Source organism: Coloeus monedula (genome assembly GCF_965178545.1).
Source record: "Coloeus monedula genome assembly, chromosome: 38".
NCBI classification, from domain to species: Eukaryota; Metazoa; Chordata; class Aves; order Passeriformes; family Corvidae; genus Coloeus; species Coloeus monedula.
Genome location: NC_138818.1, coordinates 1,598,143 through 1,623,517, shown reverse-complemented (window position 1 = coordinate 1,623,517; position 25,375 = coordinate 1,598,143). Strand labels below are relative to the sequence as shown.

The 25,375-nt window shown below is 49.0% G+C and overlaps 1 long non-coding RNA gene across 1 annotated transcript; it reads right to left on the bottom strand.

Moving 5' to 3' along the window:
* Window positions 1-9,162: 9,162 nt before the first annotated feature.
* LOC309584257 lies at window positions 9,163-11,571 on the bottom strand. The gene is made up of 3 exons (XR_014227218.1): window positions 11,461-11,571; window positions 10,892-10,999; window positions 9,163-10,534 (listed from the first exon to the last, which is right to left on the bottom strand). It is a non-coding gene; the product is annotated as an uncharacterized lncRNA (long non-coding RNA).
* Window positions 11,572-25,375: the final 13,804 nt, after the last annotated feature.

Sequence of the window (25,375 nt, the reverse complement as noted above, 5' to 3'; positions counted from 1 at the left end):
GTGGAAGCCGCACCTTCTTGTGGTCCCGCCGGATACCCTTAGTGGTATCTAAAGTTGGCTTCTGCCCCAGTGTGAGAGAGGGTGTACCCCTCCCTATTGCTTGGACTCACCCCCCATAGCTTCACATCTTAGCTGAAACAAAATTGTTTGGTAACAGCTCTTATTGCTGATGCCCAGAGCCTAGTCCATGGACTTGTGTTGGACACGGCAGTGTGGGAGAGGGCCCGCTGTCAACTTTGACTACCCTCACTTGGACTGACATCTATCTTTGACTGGTTTTGGAACAATGGTATACAATCAATGAGATTGCTCTACGTATCAACGGCCACTCTGACTGACCCCTTAGATCTGAGGGTCAGTACAGCTGATATTGTTACCTTTAACTGATACCTTTACCCTCCACACTGGCAGCTGAGAACCTCAATTTAGTATGTTTGGAGTTTGTTAATTCCACGATTGACTATGACAGTCATTGGGGAATTTGGGAGAGGTTTGCCAAGTACCCTGAGGCATATGAAGCCTTACCAAATAGGTCCACCCGGGATGGAGAAACTGAGTGCGTGCTTAAAGATCACAGAGACAAGGATGAGCCTGAAACATCTGCAGCTCTCCCTGGGACAAGCTCAGGCACGATACCGATCGATACACACGTGGTATCTGTTCCTGACAAAAATCCATCCTGTCCATCCTGTGATACCCGATTCAATTGGATGCTGGGGCTGATTGACCATCTAAAGAGAACCCACAGGAAAAGAAAGATCATCTTTAAGTGTCTCAAATGTGGTAAGGAAATCCAAAGTACCATGTTGGGGTGGGTCAGCCTGCTCTCGGGCTGAAACCATCAAATGTCAGTCACCAGAAGAGATCACTGAGGTCTAGGTTACCTCCCCCTGGGTGGCTCCCAATCCTAAATTACCTCCCCCTGTTCCAGAAAGTTCTCCCTTTTTTAGTTATTAATTGGTTCCCTGTTATGACTCCTGCCTCCATGTTTTCCCCATTTGTTCTGAAAAACTGTATCCTCCCCTCTGCTTGTACCCCATTGGTTGTTTTCCCTTTCCCTGCCTTACTCCACCCCCCCATAAAGGGGACTAGCCCGTGTCTCCTCAGGGCGGTTGCTTGTCCCTGGTCCCTCCTGCAAATAAACCTGTTGGAACTCACACCAGAAGCCCCTCCCGCCTTCTTTGCCTCCAGGCAAACACCAGCCTGATCATCGGCTGCCCGACGTGTTTCCTCTGAGGAGGAGCCAGCGCACGCACCCATCTCACGCCGATTCCACTGAGCCGTCCAGCGAGGACGCTGTGGAGGCCAACGCTGCGTCCCCTCTGCCCGAGGGCACGCCGGGGCTTGTGGTGACAAGCCCCCAGTTGCGTTCGTACCACAGTATCTCCTGCCACTTCCCACAGTGCAAAGGAAATGTGGAAGTAGTCCCAAAGGGTGACTGGATCTGTGAAGTATGCCAGAAGGCTTTCTCCACCAAGATTGGCTTGGGACAGCACAAGAGGCTGGCGCATCCTCTTATAAGGAACCTGGAAGGAATTGCTGCCCCCCATCCAAAGGAAACATCGGTTAGAGGAGCCCACCAAACGGTATGGACTGAGGAGGAAGAGGCTCTTCTGAGACAATTACTGATAAAGTATGATGGTAACATCAATAACTTAACTGCAGAGCATATTCCATCTAAAATGGCCAAGCAGGTATGTGATAAAAGATGTCTTCTAAAAGTTCCCTCTAAAGCTGTTCAACCTGATATAGATGGCTAATGGTCCTAATGTGGGGAGAGGAGAACATCCCCCATCTCCCAAATTGCTGATAGAGGGACTGCTATGGCTCCATTATTCATGGGCCTTGAATCCTTCCCTTCACAGAAGGAAGCAGATAACACTGCTTGTAAAGCCCTGATTATTGAGAAAGAAGTGGAAAAGAATATCAAAGAGATGAGGAGGAACTCTGCTCCGGGGCCACACAGGATTACGTTGGGCCGTCTTGTCAAAATTCATCCCAGGTATTCCCTATTGATGGAGATCTTCAATTTATGGCTCGTAACCAGAACTCTTCCTGCTGCCCTGAATGAATGCTGGTCAATCTTGACCCCCAAGTCTATCGATATGGATAGGCTTAATGACATCAATAACTGGAGGCCTACCACCATTGCTTCTATGGTGTTTAGGTTATTTTCCAGGACTTTAACAGCAAGATTGACCAAAGCATGTCCCATAAACCCCAGACAAAGGGGATTTATACATGCAGCAAGATGTTCTGAGAATCTGAAGTTGTTACAACTTACTGTCAAACATGCAAAAAAGGAGCACAAAGAGTTTGGGATTGTTTTCGTGGACATTGTGAAAGCTTTTGACACCGTATGTCATCAGCATATTATCATGAGTCTGATGCAGAGAGGGGTTGACCCCCACGTTAAACATCTTGTTGGCAAAATTTTACGGACATCAACACCAAAAAGGAAAAGACAAATCCTTTTAAGTGTCAAACAGGGTGATCCAACGTCACCCTTATTATTCAACCTGGTGCTTGGCCCTCTATTATGTAAATTGGAGAATCTTGGTGAAGGCAACTGTCAAGGAAGTTTCAAAGATACCCCCATGGCCTTCGCTGATAATTTAGTGTTATTGAATGACTCCTGGGAAGGTATGTGTACGAACATCAAGATCCTAGAGACCTTTTGCCATCTAACTGATCTCAAGACACAGGGGGAGAAGTGTCATGGCTTTTACACCAAGCCAACTAAAGACTCTCCTTATACCATCAATGACTGTCCAGTGTGGATGATAAATGGCACCCCCCTTAATATGATTGACCTTGGCCACTCTGAGAAATATCTTGGTTTACAGATTGATCCCTGGACTGGTATAGCAGATACAGGTTTATCCGAAAAACCAGAAGATTGGCTCCATTGGATTGATGACGCACCACTAAAGCCTCTTCAGAAAATCAAGATACTGAAAACTTACTAGTATCCAGAGATTGGTACACCTTGCCCACCACACCAAAGTAAAAGTTGGGCTCCTGGAATCCCCTGACTTGGTAATTCAATCTTTTGTCAAGGAATGGCTTCATCTTGCACCAAACATCTGTGATGCTATCTTGTACTCGGACTGTAAAGATGGTGGTCTGGGTTTCTTCAAGTTGGTGGCGCTTCTTCCAAGTATACAAGCACGGAGATTGCATAGACATAAAGAGCTAAAGAGAATATCCCACCAATTTGGAAGCCTATTCCATTACCAGAAGGTATCCCTGCTGAGGGTGAAGATGCATCTGAACGGGAGGTTGCCGTTCCAAAGATCCACTGCCCAAGACCTTGTAACTGACAGAAACATGAATACAGTAAGTGGAAGCAACTGTTATTCCACGGCCACGGTATTGAGAACTTTGAAAATGGTAATATCAGTAATTGGTGGATAGCAAGGTAGAGAGGAATACCTCACAGAAAATTGATAACTGTGCTACAACTGAGAGCCAATGCCTTCCCCATTTGAGGGTTCCTGGCCAGGGGTAGGCAAAATGAATGTGTGAAAACCTGTAGACATTGTGGCACTGGTAATGAAACACCAGCCCATATTATTGGGAATTGTCCAATACCTCAAGAGGTCAGGATTAAAAGACACAATTCCATCTGTGAGATGCTTAGCTGCGAGGCTAAAAAGAAGAATTGGACTGTATTCCACGAGCAGCGTATCAGAGATGAGAACAACGAGTTATACAAGCCAGATCTGATCTTTTTTAAAGGAGAGGCATTCGTGCTGGACATGATGGTCAAATACCAGCACTCCAACTCATCCTTGAAAGATGCTGCCAGTGAGAAGGTCAAGAAATATTAGCAACTTCACAGACAAGTTCAAGATCTTAAAAATGCAGCAGACATTGAATTCATGGGCTTTCCTGTAGGAGCGCAAGGAAAGTGGTACGAGAAAAACTCTGAGTTGCTACTGGCCCTAGGTTTCTCTAAGAAGAGGCAAGAGAAGACTGCCTGGGCCCTGGCATCCACAGCGCTCCTCTCTTCCACTGACATCGTTCATATGTTTGCGAGCAAAGCTCAATCGTTTCTGTTGATGGAACATGGAACATAAATACGGCTGAATGGCATTGCTGGACAGTGCGTAGGACACATGAGAACAATACAATTCTGCCAATTGTCCTGTGTCGCCCACTGCCCGTATTTGGGATAAATTTAACGATCTGGACCAGGTGGATGGGCCACCTATACTTAACCCAGAAAAGAAACGTATAATCATATATGTGAAAGGAATGGGAGGGATTTATCTCTACAAACAAACTGTGGGTCTGCTGGTGGATAAAGCCAGATACCGAGAGATGAAAGAAGCAGTGGGAGGAACCATAAATTCCATAGGAATTCCACTGATTGACACAAACTGTTACTCACCCAAGGCTGTGCTAAATCCCTGGATTTAGAGAAAAAGAACAGAGACACAAGGAAAAGAAAAGGGGGGGTATACATTAGAATGGGGTCTGTATTAGGTGATTCGGGAAGTCTGTACCTCTCAAGTACCTCAGCCAATGGGGAAAGAGAGAGGGAAATGTGGCTGGAAAATTAGGATAAAAAGGAGGCTGCATCCTCTATCAGTCTGAGAGACCCATGGGAAATGCCCATGACCTCTCTCTTTATTCAAATAAAGTAACAGGACTCCTCTATCTCCTTTTTGGACATAAACCTCTGGTGTTTGTGGATTAATTTTCCTGACATATGTTTAGTAAGAAACCACGAAGATGTTCCTGGAGTAAGATCAAATGGAACAAGCGTATAAGAAACTGTGGACTCAAGATGGAGGAGACAAAGAAAAGATACTTGTCAGTTTGGGAGACCAAAACGGTGACTGAACCAATTGGCTCATATAGTGCAGACATAACTTTGGAGTGGGAAGCACCGTCTTTAAAAAGCCAATTTCCTAAACCATGCAACTGGCAAAAAAATTGAATTCAATAAATGGACTAAGTTATTGTCCCAGGACTGCGGAATCACAAATTTTGAAGGAGATAAAATTAGCAATAATTGGCTGCAAAATAATAGACGCATACCTCACAGGAAGCTCCTTTCAGCATTACAGCTGAGAGAGAATGTCTACCCCACGAGAGAATTTTTAGCCAGGGGTAGACAGGACCAATACCTCAAGGCAAGCAGACACTGCAAGGCGGACAATGAAACTTGCACCCACATCATTGGCAACTGCCCAGTTACACAGGATGCTAGGATTAAGAGGCACAGTTACATCGGCGAGGTGCTGTCTGAAGAGGCGAAGAAGAAGGACGGGGTAGTGTTTCAGGAACCGCATATAAGCGATAACAACAAAGAGTTATATAAACCTAATCTGGTACTGGCAAAGGTCGCCCAGGCATTTGTCGTGGATGTGACAGTGCAGTAGGAATCAGCCAAAACATCGCCGGAAGAAGCCACTCCTGAGCAAGTGAACAAGTACAAACACCTGGAGAAAGAGGTATGAGAACTTACCAATGCAAAGGACGTTGTGTATGAGGGCGTAGTTACAAACTGGGCATCGCTGCAGAGGTCGCACCTCCTTGTGGTCCCACTGAAAACGCTGCGAAGGGTAATGAACCTGACCTCTGCCCCAGCAAGTTATTGTTGGAATCATCAGCCAACAATAGCCCCAAAATCAGTGAAACAAATTTAAGGTAAGAGCTGTGGAGCTTTTTACCCAAAACCTAGCCCACGGGTTTGTGCTGGCCAAAGATCAGCAAGTGGTTGGGGGTCCACCACCAATCTAATACTTCCTCTCCTTAATTTGCTACAAACTAAAATTCCGGATCCGTAAAATGGGGCCATCGATACGCTTATTCCAGGTATTGACCAGCACCCCGACCAGCCCTTCTGACTGGGTAGACTGGGGCCTAGCAATTTAAAACTAGACCCCTTGTCTAACACTGAAGGAGACCTGTTGTCTGCAAATTTACCATCTGCCCCCCAAGATTTGGTGGAAAATGAAAATGAACTGGTGGTGTTGGAGTTTTGTAACTAGGGAGTGTCTGAAACGAATGAATGTGTTCATTTTTCCACAAGTTGGGAGGGTTTGAACAGGCTGCCAGAGGTGTACAAACGTCTTACACCTCATCTGAGTGCGAGAGAAGACAGCTGTCTCCTGAAGACCAGCAAGTTGTTTGTACTTAACAATGGGGAAAAAAGCAGCGAGGAAAAGACAGAAAGCACATCAGAAACATCACCTCCCGAGCCAGAGAACAACACGCCAGCAAAATCCCCACCCGTCCCAGGGAACAGCGTGAATCGGACACCGGAGGACATTCCAACAGTGATGATTCCCGACAAAAATCCACCATGTCCATGCTGTGGAACCCGGGTGGACCATGTGTTGGGCTTAATTAAACACCTGAAAGGAGCCCACAGGAAAAGGAGGATTCGGTTTCAATGTGCTACATGAGGGAGGGAAAACAGTAACTATCAGTAACTACTGCTAGTCGTTTTCCTAAATGCAGGGCAACAGCTGAAACAGCTCCAGCAGGCCAGTGGATCTGTGAGGTTTGCAGCCGTGACTTCAAAACAGAAATTGGCCTGGGACAACACAAAAGATTGGCACACCCGATTGTCAGAAATCAGGAAAGGATTGTTGCTTCCCACCCGAATGAGACCTCTGCCCGAGGAGCTCACAAAAGGTGTTGAACCAAGGAGGAAGAACATCTGCTGCTAAGGTTAGAGGCTCAGTTTTGGCAAAACAAGAACATCAATAAACTCTTAGCCAAACACATTCCATCCAAGACAGCAAAGCAAATCAGTGACAAAAGGAGATTGCTGCCCCAGGAACCAGCTGTGGGCATGGGAACAGAACCTGGGATGAGTCATCACCCAGATAATGAGGAGGAACAGCTGGGGAACATCAACCAGCAGAGGGAGGGGCAGCTGCAGGCCCATTAGCAGAGAACTCTGGGTGAATGGCTTTCAGCTGGGAAACTCAACACCTTCCCACAGGCATTCCAGCAGTTACTTCATGGCCACGAGATGACATCACTGGTCAATGAGTCAGGGCAGGACTGCTTCGGGATGCCTCCATATGATAAGCCAGAGAAGAACATCAACCCAAGATAAGAACAAAAGGAAGACCCAGGAAAGAAACTCAAGAAGATCTGTCAGGGAGCAATCAAGAGAGGTAATTACCTGCACTTCCAGCGCCTGTTCCATCTAGATAGGGGGAAATTAGCCAAGATTACTCTGGATGATGTTGAATGTTTGTCCTGTGACATGCCACCCCAAGAAATTTATTCAGCATTTAAAGCCAGATGGGAAACACCTGCCAAGTTCAAGAGCCTTGGGAACTTCCAAATTAAAGCTGACAACAGCGCTTTCAGGGACTTTATTATGGCTAAAGAAATTGAGAAGAATGTGCAGGAAATTAGCAAAAATTCGGCTCCTGGTCCAGATGGGATTACCCTAAGGGACCTCAAGGAGATGTACCCCAAGTTCTCCCAGACCATGGAGATAGTCAACCTTTGGTTAACATCAGATAAAAATCCCAGACATGGTGAGGGGATGCAGGACTGTGTTAATACCAAAGTCAGCCAAACCGGATTGTTTAAAGGACACTGATAACTGGAGACCCATCACAATCGATTCCATCTCGTTAAGACTGTTCTCCAGAATAATGAGAGCAAGGTTGACTAAGGCATGCTCCCTCAACCCAAGGCAAAGTGGCTTTATAAGAGCAGCGGAATCCTCTGAAAACTGGAAACTCCTACGAACAATAATTCCATCTGCCAAAAGAGAATACAGACCGCTGGGTGTCGTATTCATGGGCATTGCTAAGGCTTTTGACACCGTGAGCCACCAGCACATTCTACATGGTCTGCAGCACAGGGAAGCGGACCCCCATGTCACCAGACTGGTGAGCAATATGTATGAGAACATCCATACCTATCATCACATTAAAACCTGTTCAGAAAATGGACATTCCAAACAAATAGACACCATCCCTACACTAATATACTTGGCAGACCACAAGGATGCAAAGCAGGGCTCCTTGAATCCCCTGACCTACAAATTCAATCGACTGTCAAGGAATGGCTACACTTCACACCATGCACACATGATGCCGTCCTGTACTCCAGCATGAAGGATGGAGGTTTGGGTATCACCAAACTGATGGGCCTCAATCCAAGTATACGGGCCCAAAGATTACGTCGACTTGCCCAATTGTCGGATGATGCCTTAAGATTGTTCCTGAAAGAAGAATGCTCCGATCAAATCTACAGGAAATTATGGATAACAGCTGGAGGAGATAAAGAAAAGATCCTGTCCATATGGGAGCCTAAACCTAAGACGGAACTGCTGGATGGTGCAGGTGATGACACAACATCAGAATGGGAAGTAGCTACTCCGAAAACTCAGTATCTGCGACCATGTAACCGGAGGAAACAGGAATTTACTAAAGGGAAACAGCTGGTATCCCAGGGCCCTAGTGTTACAAACTTTGAGGAGGGTAACATCAGCAATTTCTGGATCTTTAGATACAGAGGCATACCTGACAGAAAAGTAATAACAGCATTGCAGCTGAGAGCCAATTGTCTACACCACAAGAGAGTTCCTTCCTGGCAAGAGGAAGACAAGATCAGTGTGCCAAAAGCTGCAGGCACTGCAAGGCTGAAAATGAAACGTGCTCCCACATCATCAGAAACTGTGCAGTAACACAAAATGGCAGGATTAAAAGACACAACTACATCTGTGACATGTTGATCAACAAAGCTACAAAGGAGGATTGGACAGTGTTACAAGAGCCACATGTGAGGGATGACAACGGCAAAATGTACAAACCAGACCTGATCTTTGTAAGAGAAAAACAGGCATTGGTGATGGAGGTGACAATCAAATGTGAACGCACTGAAGCATCTTTACAGGAAGCTGCAACTGGAAAAGTGAGAAAATATCAACATCTTCATGAACACATTCAGGAACTCACCAATGCAGGAGATATCAAGTTTGGGGGCTTTCCCGCTGGAGAGTGGCGCAAGTGGTTCTATGGAACAAATGAGCTCCTAGAGGCCCTGGGTCTCTCCAAAACAAGGCGGGAGAAGACTGCCTGGGCCCTGGCCTCCAGAGCACTCCTCACCTCCGCTGATATTGTTCATATCTTTGCAAGTAAGACTGGCTCGGTTGCATAGAGTTGTTATTGCTTATGCTAATTAAAAAAAAAAAGTTAAATCCTGATGGTACATAAGGACAGTGGGAATGACACAATTCTTCCAAGGATGTAGCATTGTGTTTCACCCACTTTTGAGACAAAATTCTACTGATTTGGACCATGGTGGATGGGCCACTTATACTTAACCCAGAAAAGGAACATATATGAAAATAAATGCTCAGTAAATAGCCAAATGCCTCATCATCTAATTAGTGATGTGAATGAATGGATCAATGAGATTCCCACTGTCCCTACTTACTATCCAGAGAAACCACAGCCAAGGGAACAGGCTTGGCAGAAGCAACACGGAAAGAAGACCCTGTTGAGCTTGACTCTGCTCTGGCGCTCCGACGAGACATGAGAGGTGTGGAATAAGTGGGAGGCGTGGTGCACACTTGGCAGTGTTGGGTGACCCGCCCACTGGTGTCCCAGCCATCGGTGAAATACCACTACTCTGATTGTTCTGGTGAGCACACCTGGCCTCCTGGGTAGAGGAGGGAAGGCTCCCCATGCCGGCAGCAGTCAGACCGTGTCTGAGACCCCAGTGGGGAGACCTGGCCTTCCGTGACCACACTTGGCATGCTGGGGACACGGGGTACACCTGGTCCCCTGTTCCAGTGGGGAGATGTGGCATCTCATCCCAGTGGAGGGCACACCTGCTTCCTGTGACCAGACTTGGCCAGTGGGAGACAGGAGTGTTTCCCAGGCCTGGGTACCGCTGTGGTCCCTGCCGACTCAGTGCCTGAGCAGGTCCCAGTGAGCCCTAGCACATGTTCCTCCCCCCACCCTTACCTCCCTGAACCACCAGCCCATGGTGACATCAGAGTTGTCTCCAGCCTGCTCAAAAGTAGAGAGATCACAGACAGGCACCCACGCTGACATCTCAAGTCTCTCTGGGCTGCTAAAGAGAAGTGAGGTCACAGGGCCTCCATGGTGACATGCCAGGGCTCTTAAATCTTCCACAGACTTGAGAGGTCACGGACAGTCACAGTGGCTGCATGGTGAGAACACTACAGTCTCTAGGTGCTCAGGAGCCCATTTGGCACAGGCACTCACTGAGGTTCTGTGGTGACATCCCAGTGGTCTCTATGCTCCTAAAGAACACTGAGGTCACAGGCAATCCCAGGGGTTCCATGGCGACATCCCAGGAGTCTCCCATCTGCCAAACTGCACTGACTTCACACGCTGTCACAGGGTCTCAATGGCAACGTAACAGGTGTCTCCAGGCTGCTGAGCAGATGTGATGTCACAGGCTCTCACAGGGGTTCCACAGTGACATCCTAGGTGTCTCCATGCTGCTGAAAAGCTGTAATGTCACAGGCACTCACAGCGGCTCTACGGTGACATTCTGAGGGTGTCGAAGGCTGCAAAAGAGCCATGAGGTCACACGCTGTTACAGGGACTCCATAGGGACATCCCCCCAGGTGTCTCCAGGCTGCTAAAAAGGTTCTTCCTCACAGACACCCAGAAGTGTTCCATTGTGACATCCCAGTGCTCCTAAAGAACACTGAGGTCACAGGCAATGACAGCAGCTTTGTACTGACATCCCATGTGTCTCTAGGCTGCTAAAGAGCTCTGACGTCACCGGCAGTGACAACGGCTCCATGGGGACATGCCAGGTTTCTCTAAACTGCTGAAGAGCAGTCAGGTCAAAGGCCCTCCCAAGGCTTCCATCCTCACATTCCAAAGGGAGCCAGGTTTTTAAAGAGCCCTGAGCTCACCTGCACTCACACGGCTTCCATGGTGACATCGCAGGGCTCTCTGGGCCTTCTAAGGAGCCCTGACAGTGACAGACGCTCCACGGTCACATCCTAGAAGACTCTGGGCTGCTAAAGACAGGTCAGGAGCAGTCACAGGCACTCCATGGTGACATCCCAAGGCTCTTTAATCTCCCTCCTCTCTCTGTCACCGCCACCACCGCCACCACCCCTCTCCTGCGCCTCACCACTCCGCGCTGCTCCCGGGGAGAGAAGGAGGGAGTCTTTAGGAGCCGCCGGAGTTCCTGCCTCCCGCCCCGCCCCCGGACAGGCAGCAGCGTGAGCTCTCTAAGCCCGGGGCCCGGGTCTCTAAACCCGCCGTGCCCCTGCCCCGCCTCCCGCCTTCATTTCTGCATCGCTCCGTCGCCCCGCTGCGCTCCTGCTCGCCCCCGCCGCGGGATGAAGAAGAAGCGGGGGACCGTGGGAAAAACGCCGTAAAACCAAAAGACTCCAAGCGACCCAGCCAGAAATCTTTTCGCAAAGAGACGCCGCGCAGCCCCCCGCCACCACCCGCAGCCCGTGCCCAGCCTCACCCGTGCCCGGCTTCCCCTGCTCGCCCAACGCGCCCGCTGCCCCCGCGCAGCCTCCTCCTCTCCCGGCCGCCGCCGCCGCCAGCCGCGCCTGGGACCCCGGGCGGCGGCGGGAAAAGCCTTTCCCGTGCTGCTCCGCGCCACCGCCGAGCCTGAGCGGGGAGGGCGGGGCGGCCTGGGCCGCGCGCGGGCCCTGCGAGGCGGCGCGGGGAGCGAGGGGAAAACAGAAGGAAGGAAAGAAATGCAGAAGGAAAAGCGGCCTGGGCTGGTGCAAAAGGGAAACAACCAACTACCACGCTCCCCTCTAAGACCCCTCCCCATACCCGCACCTCCGCCTCCCGCGCCGAAAAATAAACCACCCCGCAACAGAAACACAAAATTACCTCCTCTCACCTCGCGGAACCAAAGCCGAAAGCCGGCCAAGGGCGCCCGGCCCTGCGCTCTCGCGGCGGGCGGGGGAACTCGCGCCGGGGCCGGTGGCTTGGGGCCGGGCTCGGCCGCCCCGACGCGATCCCCGCCGGCCGGGCTGTGTGTGGGGGCCGTGTGGGCTCTGGGGCAGCGGGGCCGTGGCGGCGCAGGCGGAGCGAAGGTGCTGATAGTGAGGCAAAACATTTGCAGAGAAGCTGCTAAAGTGCCCTGAAGGCCTCTGCCAGCCAGTCAATCCCTTTAGACTGTAAAAGTGCAGTCCTCTTTGCTAGGGTAGGTTCTTCTAAAATCTTCCTCCTTGGAGTATGTGGAGGTTCCTTCCTGGCAGTGATGCCCACCAAGGCTACTGCTGGAGGTGAAGAGAAAGAGAGCTGCCACGAGTGTTGGTGTGGGGAGTTACATCGAGCTCTACTTCATAACTGTTTCTCTTTGCTTGCTGAAAGATGACTGCTTCCCTACTGCTTTAATAGAGTGCACTCTATTGTGCTCTACTGTACACTGCCAGGAGCAGGTTTGGATTTTCTCCTGTGTAGTCAATAATTGCGATCGAGTCCTTTGTGTCAAATCATTTCTCCTACTGAATAATTTGTTTTCTATACATTGATCTGTTTTGCCATGTTCAAGTCCTGCTGGACAGAGTTACTGAAACCAGTGACAGTGTGAGGCCGGGCTTGGATGCAGCCGCCCCAGCCAGGCTCCTGTCTGTGAGAAGGAGCTGAGAAAGCCAGGGGTCCCTCTGTGCCCCTTGTGACTCGGTGGCCGTGCTGCTCTAGGAGCCTTTGTCTGAAGCTGCCACTGCAGCAGCGATGGAGATCCCCAAGGAGCTTGTGTCACTGCTGGTGACATCAGAGCTCTTGAGCAGCCTGAGAGCCCTGGGATCTCCCCATGGAGCCCCTGGGATTGCTGGTGACCTCAGTGTTCCTCTGAGCAGAGACCAGTGGGATGTCACACTGGCACCTCTGTGACTGTCTGTGACAAGAGACCTCTTTTTCAGCCTGCAGACCCCTAGAATGTCCCCGTGGAGCCCCTGTGAGATCCTGTGACATCAGGGCTCCTCAGCAGCCTAGAGACACCACTGATGTCACAACTGACATCCTGTCACAGCCTGTGAGCTCAGTCTGGTTTGGTAGATGGGAGACCCCTGGGATGTCCCCGTGGAGCCTCTGGGATTGCCCATGACCTTGGTGTTCTTCAGAAGCATGGAGAGCACCGGGAGGTCTTTCTGGAACCCTTTGTTTCAGTGCGTGTCTGAGCCAAATGGGCTCCATGGCACGTAGAGACCCCTCTGTTGTCCCCACGGAGCCCCTGTCAATGCCCGTGACCTCAGAAGTCTTTGGAGGATTAAGAGCCCTGTGATGACATGGGATGTCAGCACAGAGGGTCTGTGATCAGGTGTGATCTCATGGCTTGTGGTGGTGCATTCCCCTTCCCTCCCATTTTTCAGCCTCCCCATGATCTGAGAAATGCTGGTTAGGCCTTGGCCTTGACAAACTGCAGCTTGGCTGAGCTACTCTTGAGCTTATCAAAAACAACGTGCACTCCCAGCAACTGGTGCTGTCTAACGTGTTCCTGCTTTTTTTTTATTTTAACAGCCTTGGAAACTTTGTTTGTGCCTGAATGGTAAACACTGCGTGCAGGTGTGCATGTCCTCTCTGGAACGTGGGAGAGGGGCTGCTCTCCTGGATCTTTAAGTGCTTTAGAACTGTAAGTAAGTTATGCTTGTAAGTAAAGTTACTATAGAGGTATGGTGAATCCTGTATGGGTCCTGTTCTGAGGTGTCGGGTTTGAGTTCAGTTCTCAGTTAAGTGTTGTTTAAGTTGAAGTATGGTTGAGTCTAAAAGCTTTTCAGTGTTATTCCATTGCTAAATGGTTAAGTTTAACTTATAAGTTTAAATGTTGCTACCTTTTACTTAAGTGAAGTGCTGCTGAGCCTTTAGGCCATGTTCTTTTTATCCTTACTCTTTAGATCATCTTTACAAAGACATGCACACACTCACACACATGCACAGATGATTTTCATGGTATTTCATTTTGGATTGACTGACTCTGGATTTTGTTTGTTGCTTTTCCTCGCTGTGCCTTAACCGTCGTGTCAGGAGTAGAGTGAAGCTTGGCAAGGAACCTTGTCCTGCTGTGGCTTTGATATGAAATCTTTCTTTCCTGATAGCTTTCCCATGATTCTTTAAGTGATGTTAAAGTGCCTGTGCCATCCCATCTCTTTAGCAGCATGGTGACCCCAGGATGTCCCCATGGGGCCCCCATGGCAGCACGAGTCCTCATGGTTCTTTTGCAGCCTTTGAGACCCCTGGGATGTCCCCTGGGAGCCCCTGTGAGTGCCTGTGACATCCCAGCTGTTTGGCAAGATGGAACCTCCTGGAATGTCTCCAGGGGCCAAGTGTGAGTGCCTGTGACATCACTGCTCTCCAGCAGCAGGGAGCCCTCTGGAATGTCAGTGTAGATGGCCTGTGAGTTCCTGTGACATCGTGGCTCCTTAGCAGTGTGGAGATTGCTGGGATGTTACCCTGGAGGCCCTGGGATTGCCCTTCCCCTGCCTGTTCCTTAGGAACATAGAGAGCCCTGGGATGTCCCCATGGAACCCCGGGGAGTGCCAGTGCCAAAAGGGCTCCTTAGCACCTAGAGACACCTCTGGTTTTGCCACGGAGTCACTGTGAGTGGCCCTGCCCTCAGATGTCTTTGGAAGATGAAAGAGTCCCAGGATGACATGGGATGTCAGCATGGAGGGCCTGTGAGCAGAGAAAGCTGCCGATCGCAAGTGGGGCCAGGATGAAACCTTGTTGTGACTAAAGGCCAGCCCAGGGTGCCAAAGGAGCCCCCTGGAGCTGTGCTGGGCCGCAGCAGCGGTGAGCAGCAAAGTCCCTGTGAGTGGGGCCCCTGTGAGCCAGGAACTCTCCCGTTGGCTGCACTCGGGGGATCCCTGAAGGACGACGGCTCCTGGGCTGCTGATGCCCCCAGTCCTGGAGGCCTCAGCCTTTTCCCTTTGGTGAGAAGATGCCAAGGCATCTGCAGGGAGTATTTCAGTGCCTTGGAGGGGAATTTTTCACAGGTACCTTGTGCAGGCTCTTTGTGTGCTTGTGTGTGTGCAGGTGTGCATGTGCTCTCTGGAAGGTGGGAGAGGAGCTGCTCCCCTGGACTCTGAAGTGCTTTAGGTTTGTCCCTAGGTCAGGCCTGTAAATTGCTGTTGTGCTGTGGTAAAGCCTGTGGGGGTCCTTTGCTGAGGTGCTGGGTTTCAGTGAAGTTCTAAGTTAAATGTTGTGTAGTTGAAGTACAATTTAAATGCTATTAGGTGTTGCTCCTCTGCTAAATTGTGGAGTTTAATTTAGGGGATCAATTAAGTTAAATGTTGCTGAGTTTAAGTGCGTTTAAGTCCTCTTGAGCCTTTTGGCCATCTTCTTTTAATCCTTACCCTTTCTATCCTTTTGAGAGACACACCCCCACACATGCATACACAGAGAGACACCCTCCTCCGACAGATAATTTTCAGTATACTTCAGTTTGGATTGACTGACTCAGGATTTTTGGTTTTTGCTCTGGGCCAGGTGGGGACATGGTGGGACGGCAAACTGCGCTGCCTGACTGAGACTGGAAACGGATTCCAGGAATCACCCATGAACTGCCATGGGAATGGCCTGGGAACATGAGTGGGGACCACCTGGGATCCTGCCTAGGAACTACATGGGAACCTGTCCAGGGAGCCACCCAGGATCCACCCAGCAACCTCTCCAAGGAACTGCCCAGGAACCATGTGGGAACCCACCCAGAATCCTGCTCATGTAACCTCTCTGGAAACCCACCCCAGGAACCTTTCAAAACCCATCAAGGAACCTCCTGAAAATTCCCAAGGATCTGCCTGAGAACCACCTTGGAAGCCACCCAGGCACCCACCCAGAAACCGCCTGGGACCTGCCTCAGGAACTCCCCCAGCAACTGCCTGGGAACGGCCCAGAAACCCAAGAAACTTGAAGAAACTCCATGGTTAGCACACATTAAAGCTAAACATCATGAGATTTTTCAGGTTCAGCACAGACTTTCTGTTCAGCACCATCAGACTCACAGGCAAGACTCCTTGGGCTACTGGGACCAGCACCACTGGGACTGCAGAGCCCAGGGGGAAGCCCCCAGAGCAAGGGCATTTCTGCAGAGGGGCCTGGGGTGCACTGAAAGTCCTGAGTGAAGCACTGCTGGAGGTGATGTTCACAGTGTGGAAGGAAGAGGCTGTGGTTTAAGAAGGTGTTTGCCATCAGGGTCCCAGACCAGAGCGAGTGAAAACCAGGGAAAAGGGAATCTCCCTTGCTGGGAGCTGCCAAATTTGGAAAGGGCAAACATAGTGGGAGAAGTTTCAGTCTCTTTGTCCTCTTTTCTGCATGAACTCTTCTGATGGTGGGAGGCCGAGAAGAGCTTTGATGCCAGAACTGTGGATTTCTGTTAGGCTTGAGCAAATCTCACCCATGCAATATTGTTGGGGGCACACAAGGTCTGTCCAGCATGGACTGTTAATGCCACACCCCTCAATATGATTGTCCCTGGTAGTTCTTAAATATCTGGGCCTGCAGATTGACCCTTGGGCTGGTGTATCTAAACTGGAACTATCTGTAAAATCAGGAGATTGGTTACAATGGATCGATAAGGCACCACTGAAACCATTACAGAAAATGGACATCTTGAAACCTTATACCACCCCCAGACTGACCTACTTGGCAGACCAAACAGATGTCAAAGCAGGGTTCCTTGAGTCCCTTGGTGTAGTGGTTTGGTCCAAAATACTCATTACTGTTTGCCTTCTGTGAGATAAGAATTAGGAGAAACGCAAAGCAGACACTATACTTGAAAGAATATAAAGAAATTTATTAACAGACCTAAAAGAGGGAAAAAGGGAAAAAATAAAATCATACCACACCTTCAGAACTCTTCCCCTCCCCCCACCTTCCTCCCTTCTCCCACTGACAATGTGAAGAGACAACCCTTGAGATGTTTAGTCTGTTTACCACTTCCATAATAACCTTGTTCAGTTCATTTAGGAAGAGGAGTCTCTCTCGCTCATGCTATGGAGAAACTATCACAACGAGACAGCCGCCCGGGTTGGTTCTCTGCTCGCATCATGTGAGAGTCCCTTCCCACGACTTGCAGCTTTTCCCACACCTGCTTTCAAGGGTCCAATCTTGAGCTACTGGGGTGCAATTTTAAGGTTGAGCCGTTCAGAAACAAAAGTTCTCTTTACCCATCTCTGGGAGCATTTCATCTCTAAGAACAGAGGTCCTCCTCCTTCCCTGGGATCAAAGGATCCTCCCCATCTTCATCTCTAGGACTATCTCTGGGAGCATCTCTAGGAACTGAGGTCTTCTCCTTTTCCATTTGGAGCAAAGGTCCTCATTGCTTCCATCTCTCCCCGTTCAAACTTCTCATGAAATTACAGCTGCTTCAGCATGTGCTTATCTCAGTGCAGGTGCTTTTGCTCACAAGTTGAACGCCTCACCCCCCATGCTTTCATGAAATTACAATGGGTACTCTGATACTTCATAGCTTTACAACAGAATTTCAGCTTTAAGCATCTCCTCTTTTTCTTCCCTCAGGTTTTCAGCTCTTCACAGCACTAAAAGGGCTTGGCTTATAAGTACGATCGGCTGTCAAGGAATGGTGGCATCTACCCCCAAGCACATGTGACACCATCCTGTATTCAAGCACAAAGGAGGTTTGAGTACCCCCAGGCTGATAGGACTGATTCCAACTGTACAAGATCAATGACTGAATAGACTTGCTCAATCCTCAGATGAAACAATCAAAACATTTCTGAAGAAAGAACAAATACAACAAGCCTATGAAAAGCATGGATACAAGCCACAGGAGACAAAGACAAGACGCCATCAATATGGCAACCCAAACCAGTGACAGAAGCACCCAAATTTGGTGATGAGGAAATAACATCAGAATGGGAGGCAGCCACTCCAAAGACCAGCTCTCTGAAACCTCACAACTGGAGAAAAGTAGAATTTGCAAAATGGACCAAACTGGTATCCCAGGGCCTGGCTATTACCAGCTTTGAATGGGAAAGGACCATCAACTTCTGGATCAAGAGCTACAGAGGCACATACCCCACAGGGAGCTTGGAACAGCACTGCAGGTGAGAGCCAACATTTACCCCACCAGAAAGTTCCTGGCAAAGGGTAGGTAAGAAAGGCACATCGAATCCTGCAGCCACTGCCAGGCTGAGAATGGAACATGCTCTCAGGTCATCGGGAACTGCCCAATCATGGATGGAGGATGCAAGAATTAAAAGGCACAATTACATCCGTGAAATGTTACCAAAGGGAGCTGAACAGGAGGAGTGGGTAATGTTTCAGGAACCACATCTAAGAGATGACAGCAATGAGTTATAGAAACAGGAGCTAATATTTGTGAAGGCAAAGCAAGTATTCATGGTGGATGTGACCCCAGGCAGGTGTTGACGCTGTGTGATTTCTGCCCAGTGCTCTGAATGTCCAGGTGAAGAAATTCAATGAAACGCGCGTAAACGGCGGGAGTAACTATGACTCTCTTAAGGGGTCATTGTTACTAACTGGGCATAGCTGCAGAGGTCGCACCTCCTCGTGGTCCCGCCGGATACCCGTAAGGGTAGCAAAGTCGACCTCTGCCCCAGAGTGAGTGAGGGAGCAATATCTCCCTCCCTATTGCTGGACTCGCCACCCAGTGGTAGATTCACTAATCGCAGAAACAAATTTATTGGCACAGCCATTCGCTGTTGCCCAAAGCCTTGTTCACGGGCATTAGTTGAACGCAGTCTGCAGACTGGTCGAGGGTTCTATCTGCAGACTTTGACAACCCTCCTCTTAACTTGACCAAACGCCATCATGGTCTTGACGATAGTACATTCTGTAGCTTTGAGGTATGTGTCAACAGCCACCCAAACTGACCTTCTAGATCTGTGGGTCGAGGAGGCCAAAATACCATCTTCACCTGTAGTGTTAGAGGAGGAGAAGTTCGATCTAGCATCTTTGGAGTTTATTAACTCTAAACTTGATTTCGAGGTTGGGAGCCATCTGGGCAACATTGCAGAGTGTCTGGCGGTACTTCCTGAACCTTATGAAACTGTGCTCTCTGGGCCAGTTCAGGAGGAAATAAATGGGTGTGAAATAAGAGAAATAGAGGAGCCAGTAACACCGGATGCTCCTCCCGGGACCAGCAGGGACGGAACAATTACAGGAATTCCTGTGATATCTGTCCCAGACAAAAATCCATCGTGTCCATGCTGTACGACCCGGTTTACTAGGATGCAGGGGCTAATAGACCATCTAAAGAAAGGCCATGGATGTAGAAAGATCTGGTTCAGGTGCTCTAAATGTGGTAAACAAAATCTGAAATACCACAGTATCGCCTGTCACACCCCTCAGTGTAAAGGTGAAGGTCATATGGCTCCCACGGGCAGTTTGATCTGTGAGGTTTGTTCCCGTGGCTTTGCTACCAAGATTGGACTGGGCCAACACAAGAGGTTACAACATCCTCTTGTGCGTAATGCGGAACGAATAGTTGCCTCCCACCCTAAAGAAACATCTTTAAGGGGGGCCCATAAAAGGGCATGGACCGAAGAGGAGGAGGCTCTCCTGAACCAATTGGTGGTTAAGTTTGCCGGTAGCAGGAACATCAATCAGCTGATAGCGGAGCACTTACCATCTAAGACACCAAAGCAGATTAGTGACAAAAGACGCCTTCTGGGAAAAGGTCCCTCGAGGAAAGTTCGATCTAGAGAAGGCGGGGATGTAGGGAGAGAAGAACCTCCCCAGTCTGCTAAAAGGCAAAGTGAGGGACGCTTGCGGCTCCACTATCATGATGCCATCAAGCTGAAGCTATCGGCCGGTAAGTTCACCATGTATCAGGAGGCTTTTGAGGAAATCATAGATGGGCAAGATCCGCAGCTAGTGGTGAACGAAGTATATGAGAAGTTTCGGGATAGTGTGGTTGAGCTTAACCAAAAAGGGTCTAAGCCGCGAAGGCCACGGAGGCCTAAAGGCCAAAAGGCATCCGGTAAAACAACTAAGTGGATGCAGAAAAGGGCCGTTAAGAAGGGAAAATATCTGAGATATCAGAAATTGTTCCAGATTCATAGAGAGAGGTTGGCACGTACTATACTGGATAACGTGGAAGCCCTGCAGTGCCAAATACCATCTGGTGTTATCCACAAGGCATTCAAAGATAGATGGGAAACATCTGTTTGTTTTAGTGGTCTTGAAACCTTCCCTGTATACAGGGAAGCAGATAACACCATGTTTTGAGACATGATTTCTGAGAAGGAGATTGGTAAAAACTTGAGGGAGATATCTAAAACCTCCGCTCCTGGGCCAGATGGGATTACTTTGGGTCATCTTATCAAAACAGACCCTAAGTTCTCCCAGTTGAGAGAGATTTTCAGCCTCTGGCTGGCCACCGGAACTCTACCTGATGCGCTGCGGGACTGCCGGACAGTTTTGATACCCAAGTCATCCAACGAGGAGAAACTTGGCGATATCAATAACTGGAGGCCTATTACCATTGCATCGGTGGTATTTAGGTTATTCTCCAGGATCGTGAATGCGAGACTGGCTCGAGCATGTCCCATTAAGCCCAGACAACGGGGTTTTATCAGTGCATCAGGCTGTTCTGAGAACCTTAAGCTGTTACAGCTTCTGGTTAAAAAGGCAAAACAGGAGCATCGAAGTTTAGGGGTAGTGTTTGTGGATATTGCCAAGGCGTTTGATACCGTTTGCCATCAGCATATCATTGCTGGTTTGGTTAAGAGAGGGGTTGATTCCCATATAATCCATCTAATCGGTGAGATGTACAGGAATATCAAAACGTACATCGTCACCAAGAATGGGACGACAGACCCTATTAACATCCGCTCCGGTGTTAAACAGGGCGACCCAATGTCACCTCTGTTATTCAATCTGGCGCTGGACCCTCTACTATGTAAACTGGAAACAGAAGGTCATGGATTCTATCATGGAGGATTTAAGATTACGGCCATGGCCTTCGCAGACGATCTGGTGCTTCTGAGCGACTCATGGGAAGGCATGTGTTATAACATCAAAATTTTGGAGACCTTTTGTAAACTTTCTGGCCTCCGGACCCAAGGGGAGAAATGCCACGGCTTTTACATCAAGCCGACTAAGGACGCGTATACCATCAATGATTGTCCTGTCTGGCAAGTTGGAGGAACTCCCCTGAACATGATCGACCCGGGAAGCTCAGAGAAATATCTAGGCACACAGATCGATCCTTGGACCGGTTTTGCTGATCCAAAACTTCCAGAAAAACTAGAAGAGTGGCTTCATCGGATTGGGACCACACCACTTAAACCCCTCCAGAAGGCCGATATACTCAGGACATATACCATCCCTAGACTGATATATCTGGCCGACCATACCGATGCAAAATCTGGGCTCCTCGAATCCCTTGGCCTTATGATTAAGAAAGCGGTCAAGGAGTGGCTTCATCTTCCAACTAGTACATGTGATGCCATCTTGTATTCGAGATTTAAGGATGGAGGGCTGGGACTTATCAAGCTGGCGGTGCTTATACCAAGTATCCAAGCGCGAAGATTGCATAAATTAGCACAATCTTCGGATGGGACTGTAGTTTCCTTTTCAAAGGGTGAACATCTGGAATTATTATATGAGAAATTATGGATTAAAGCTGGTGGCGTTCGAGAGTCCATCCCCCAGATTTGGGGTCCCATCCCAGTGATGGAAATTGTTAGTGAGGGCAGTGAAGCCTTGTCAGAGTGGGAGGCACCACGTTCTAAGCTTCACCTCCCTAGACCGTGTGACTGGCGGAAGGTGGAATTTAAGAAATGGAAACATCTGGTTGCCCAGGGCCATGGGATTGAAAATTTTGAGAATGATAAGATCAGTAATGATTGGTTGGTGCATTACCGCGGCATCCCCCACAAGAAACTCATAACCGCGCTGCAATTAAGAGCAAATGTCTACCCCACTCGGGAATTTCTGGCAAGGGGTAGACACGATGTCTGTGTTCAAACTTGTAGACACTGTGGCGCCGTATATGAATCAGCTGCTCACGTCATCAGAAACTGTCCAATTACTCAGGAAGCCAGAATTAAAAGGCACAATGTCATCTGTGAAACCCTTAGCCAGGAAGCTAAGAGGGAGAATTGGACAGTTTTCCAAGAGCCACACCTGAGAGATGAGGAAAATGAACTATTCAAACCGGATTTAATCTTCGTTAAGGAGGAAAAGGCACTGGTAGTGGATGTTACAGTGCGATACGAGCACAGCAACTCCTCGTTGAAAGAGGCCGCTGAGGAGAAGGTGAAGAAATATCAACGCCTTCTCCCACATATTCAGGACCTCACAAATGTAACATCAGTAGAGTTCGCGGGTTTTCCCCTGGAAGCGCGGGGGAAGTGGTATGAGAAGAACTCTGAGTTGCTAGAGGCCATGGGACTCTCTAAAACGAGGCTAGGGAGACTAGCCTGGACCCTGGCATCCAGAGCGCTCTTCTCCTCTGTTGACATAGTTCATATGTTTGTAAGCAAAGCTAGATTAGTTGTACCTGTACAATAAAGGCCCCTTCCCTCAGTGGTTCGATCTGGACAGTGGAATTGGTTTTGGGTGGGAGGGGTTCATCCCCTTCTATCGTGTCTTGCCCAGATTTGGGCTACAAATTCGAATTTGACCAGGTGGACGGGCCACCTTTACTTAACCCGGAAAAGAAGCATATAATTTTATATGTTTATTAAGGTCATAGTTGCTAACTGGGCATAGCTGCAGAGGTCGCACCTCCTCGTGGTCCCACCGGATACCTGAAAGGGTAACAAAGTCGACCTCTGCCCCAGTGTGAGTGAGGGGGTATTATCTCCCCTCCCTATTGCTGGAATCGCCACCCAGTGGTAGTTTCACAAACTGCAGAAACAAAAATTTGTTGGCGCAGCCATTCGCTGTTGCCCAAAGCCTTGTCCACGGGCATTAGCTGGACACAGTCTGCAGGTTGGTCGAGGGTCCCATCTGTGGACTTTGACAACCCTCTCCTGGATTTGACCAAACGCCAACTTGGGTCTGACAATGGTACCATCTGTGGCATTGCGGTACGTGTCAACGGCCACCCAAACTGACCCTTTAGATCTATGGGTCAGAGATGCCAGAATTCCATCACCTCCTGTGGTGTTAGAGGAGGAAAGATTCGATCTTGTATCTTTAGAGTTTATAAACTTCAAATTTGTTTTTAAAGCTGGTATCCATCGGATTAACACTGCAGAGTGTCTGGCTGTACTTCCTGAGCCCTATGAATTCTTGCCCTCTGGGCTGGTTCAGGAAGAAATTGGGTGTGAAGCAAGAGAACCTGAGGAACCATTGACACCTGAGGTTCCTCCCGGGACCAGCGAGGGCGGAACTGTTACAGGAACTCCTGTTATGTCCGTCCCGGACAAAAAATCCATCGTGTCCATGCTGTATGACCCGGTTCACTAGGATGCTGGGGTTAATAGACCATCTGAAGAAGTCCCATGGATGTAAAAAGATCTGGTTTAAGTGCTCAAAGTGTGGTAAGCAAAATCTGAAATACCACAGTATCGCCTGTCACGTCCCTCGGTGCAAGGGTGAAGGTCTTGTGGCTCCCACGGGCAGCTGGGTGTGTGAGGTTTGTTCCCGTGGTTTTGCCACCAAGATTGGACTGGGCCAACACAAGAGGTTACAACACCCTCTTGTGCGTAATGTGGAACGGATAGTTGCCTCCCACCCTGAAGAAACATCTTTGCGGGGGGCCCATAAAAAGGTATGGACTGAAGAGGAAGAGGCTCTCCTGAACCAATTGGTGGTTAAGTTTGCCGGTAGCAGGAACATCAATCAGCTGATAGCGGAGCACTTACCATCTAAGACGCCAAAGCAGATTAGTGATAAAAGACGCCTTCTGGGAAAAGGTCCCTCGAAGAAAGTTTGATCTAGAGAAGGCGGGGATGTAGGGAGAGAGGAATCTCCGCAATCTGCTAAAGGGCAAAGTGAGGGAAGTTTGAGGCTCCACTATCATGATGCCATCAGGCTGAAGCTATCGGCTGGAGAATTCACCATGTGTCAGGAGGCCTTTGAGAAAGTAGTGCATGAGCAAGACCTGCAGTCAGTGGTGAATGAAGTGTATGAAAAGTTTCGGGATAGCCTGGATAGGCTTAACCATAAAGTGTCTAAGCCGTGAAGGCCTCGGGGGCTTCGAGGCCAAAAAGCATCCGGGGCAACAACTAAGTGGATGCAGAAAAGGGCCGTCAAGCGGGGAAAATATCTGAGATATCAGAGGTTGTTTCAGATTCATAGAGGGAGCTTGGCACGGGCTATTTTGGATAATGCGGAAGCCCTGCAGTGCCAAATATCATCTGGTGTTATCCACAATGCATTTAAGGAAAGATGGGAAACATCCGTTTGTTTTAATGGTCTTGAAACCTTCCCTGTATATATATAGGGAAGCGGATAACACCATGTTTCAGGACTTGATCTCTGAGAAAGAGATTGGTAAGAACTTGAGTGAGATGTGTAAAACCTCCGCTCCTGGGCCAGATGGGATTGCTTTGGGTCATCTTATTAAAGAAGACCCTAAGTTCTCCCAGTTGAGAGAGATCTTCAACCTCTGGCTCGTTACCAGAACTATACCGGATGCACTATGGGACTGCCAGACAGTTTTGATACCCAAGTCTTCCGAGGAGGAGAGACTTGTTGATATCCATAACTGGAGACCTATCTCCATTTTGCTTCTGTGGTGTTCAGGTTATTTTCCAGGATCGCTATGGCGAGACTGGCCCGAGCATGCCCCATTAAGCCCAGACAACGGGGTTTTATTAGTGCTTCTGGTTGTTCTGAGAACCTGAAGCTGTTACAGCTTCTGGTTAAAAGTGCTAAACAGGAGCATCAAGATCTGAGGGTTGTGTTTGTGGATATAGTCAAGGCCTTTGACACTGTTTGTCACCAGCATATCATCACTGGTTTAGTTAAGAGGGGGGCTGATTCCCATGTGGTCCACCTGGTTAGTGAGATGTACAGAAACATCACGACGTACATTGTCACTAAGAATGGGAAAACAGACCCAATTAACATCTGCTCCGGTGTCAAGCAGGGCAAGCCCATGTCACCTTTGTTATTCACCCTGGCACTTGACCCTCTTCTGTGTAAACCTAAAGCAGAAGGCAAGGGGTTCCATCATGGTGGGTTTAAACTTACGGCCACGGCCTTTGCTGATGATTTGGTGCTGCTGAGTGACTCCTGGGAAAGTATGTGTCATAACATCAAGGTTCTGGAGACCTTTTGCACCTTTACTGGTCTCTGGACACAAGGGGAGGAATGCCACAGCTTTTACATCAAGCTGACAAAAGACTCATATACCATCAATGATTGTCCTGCCCGGTGGATTAGTGGGTCTGCCCTGAACATGATCGACCCTGGGAGCTCAGAGAAATATCTAGGCACCCAGATTGACCCCTGGACCAATTTTGCCAATCCAGGCTTGC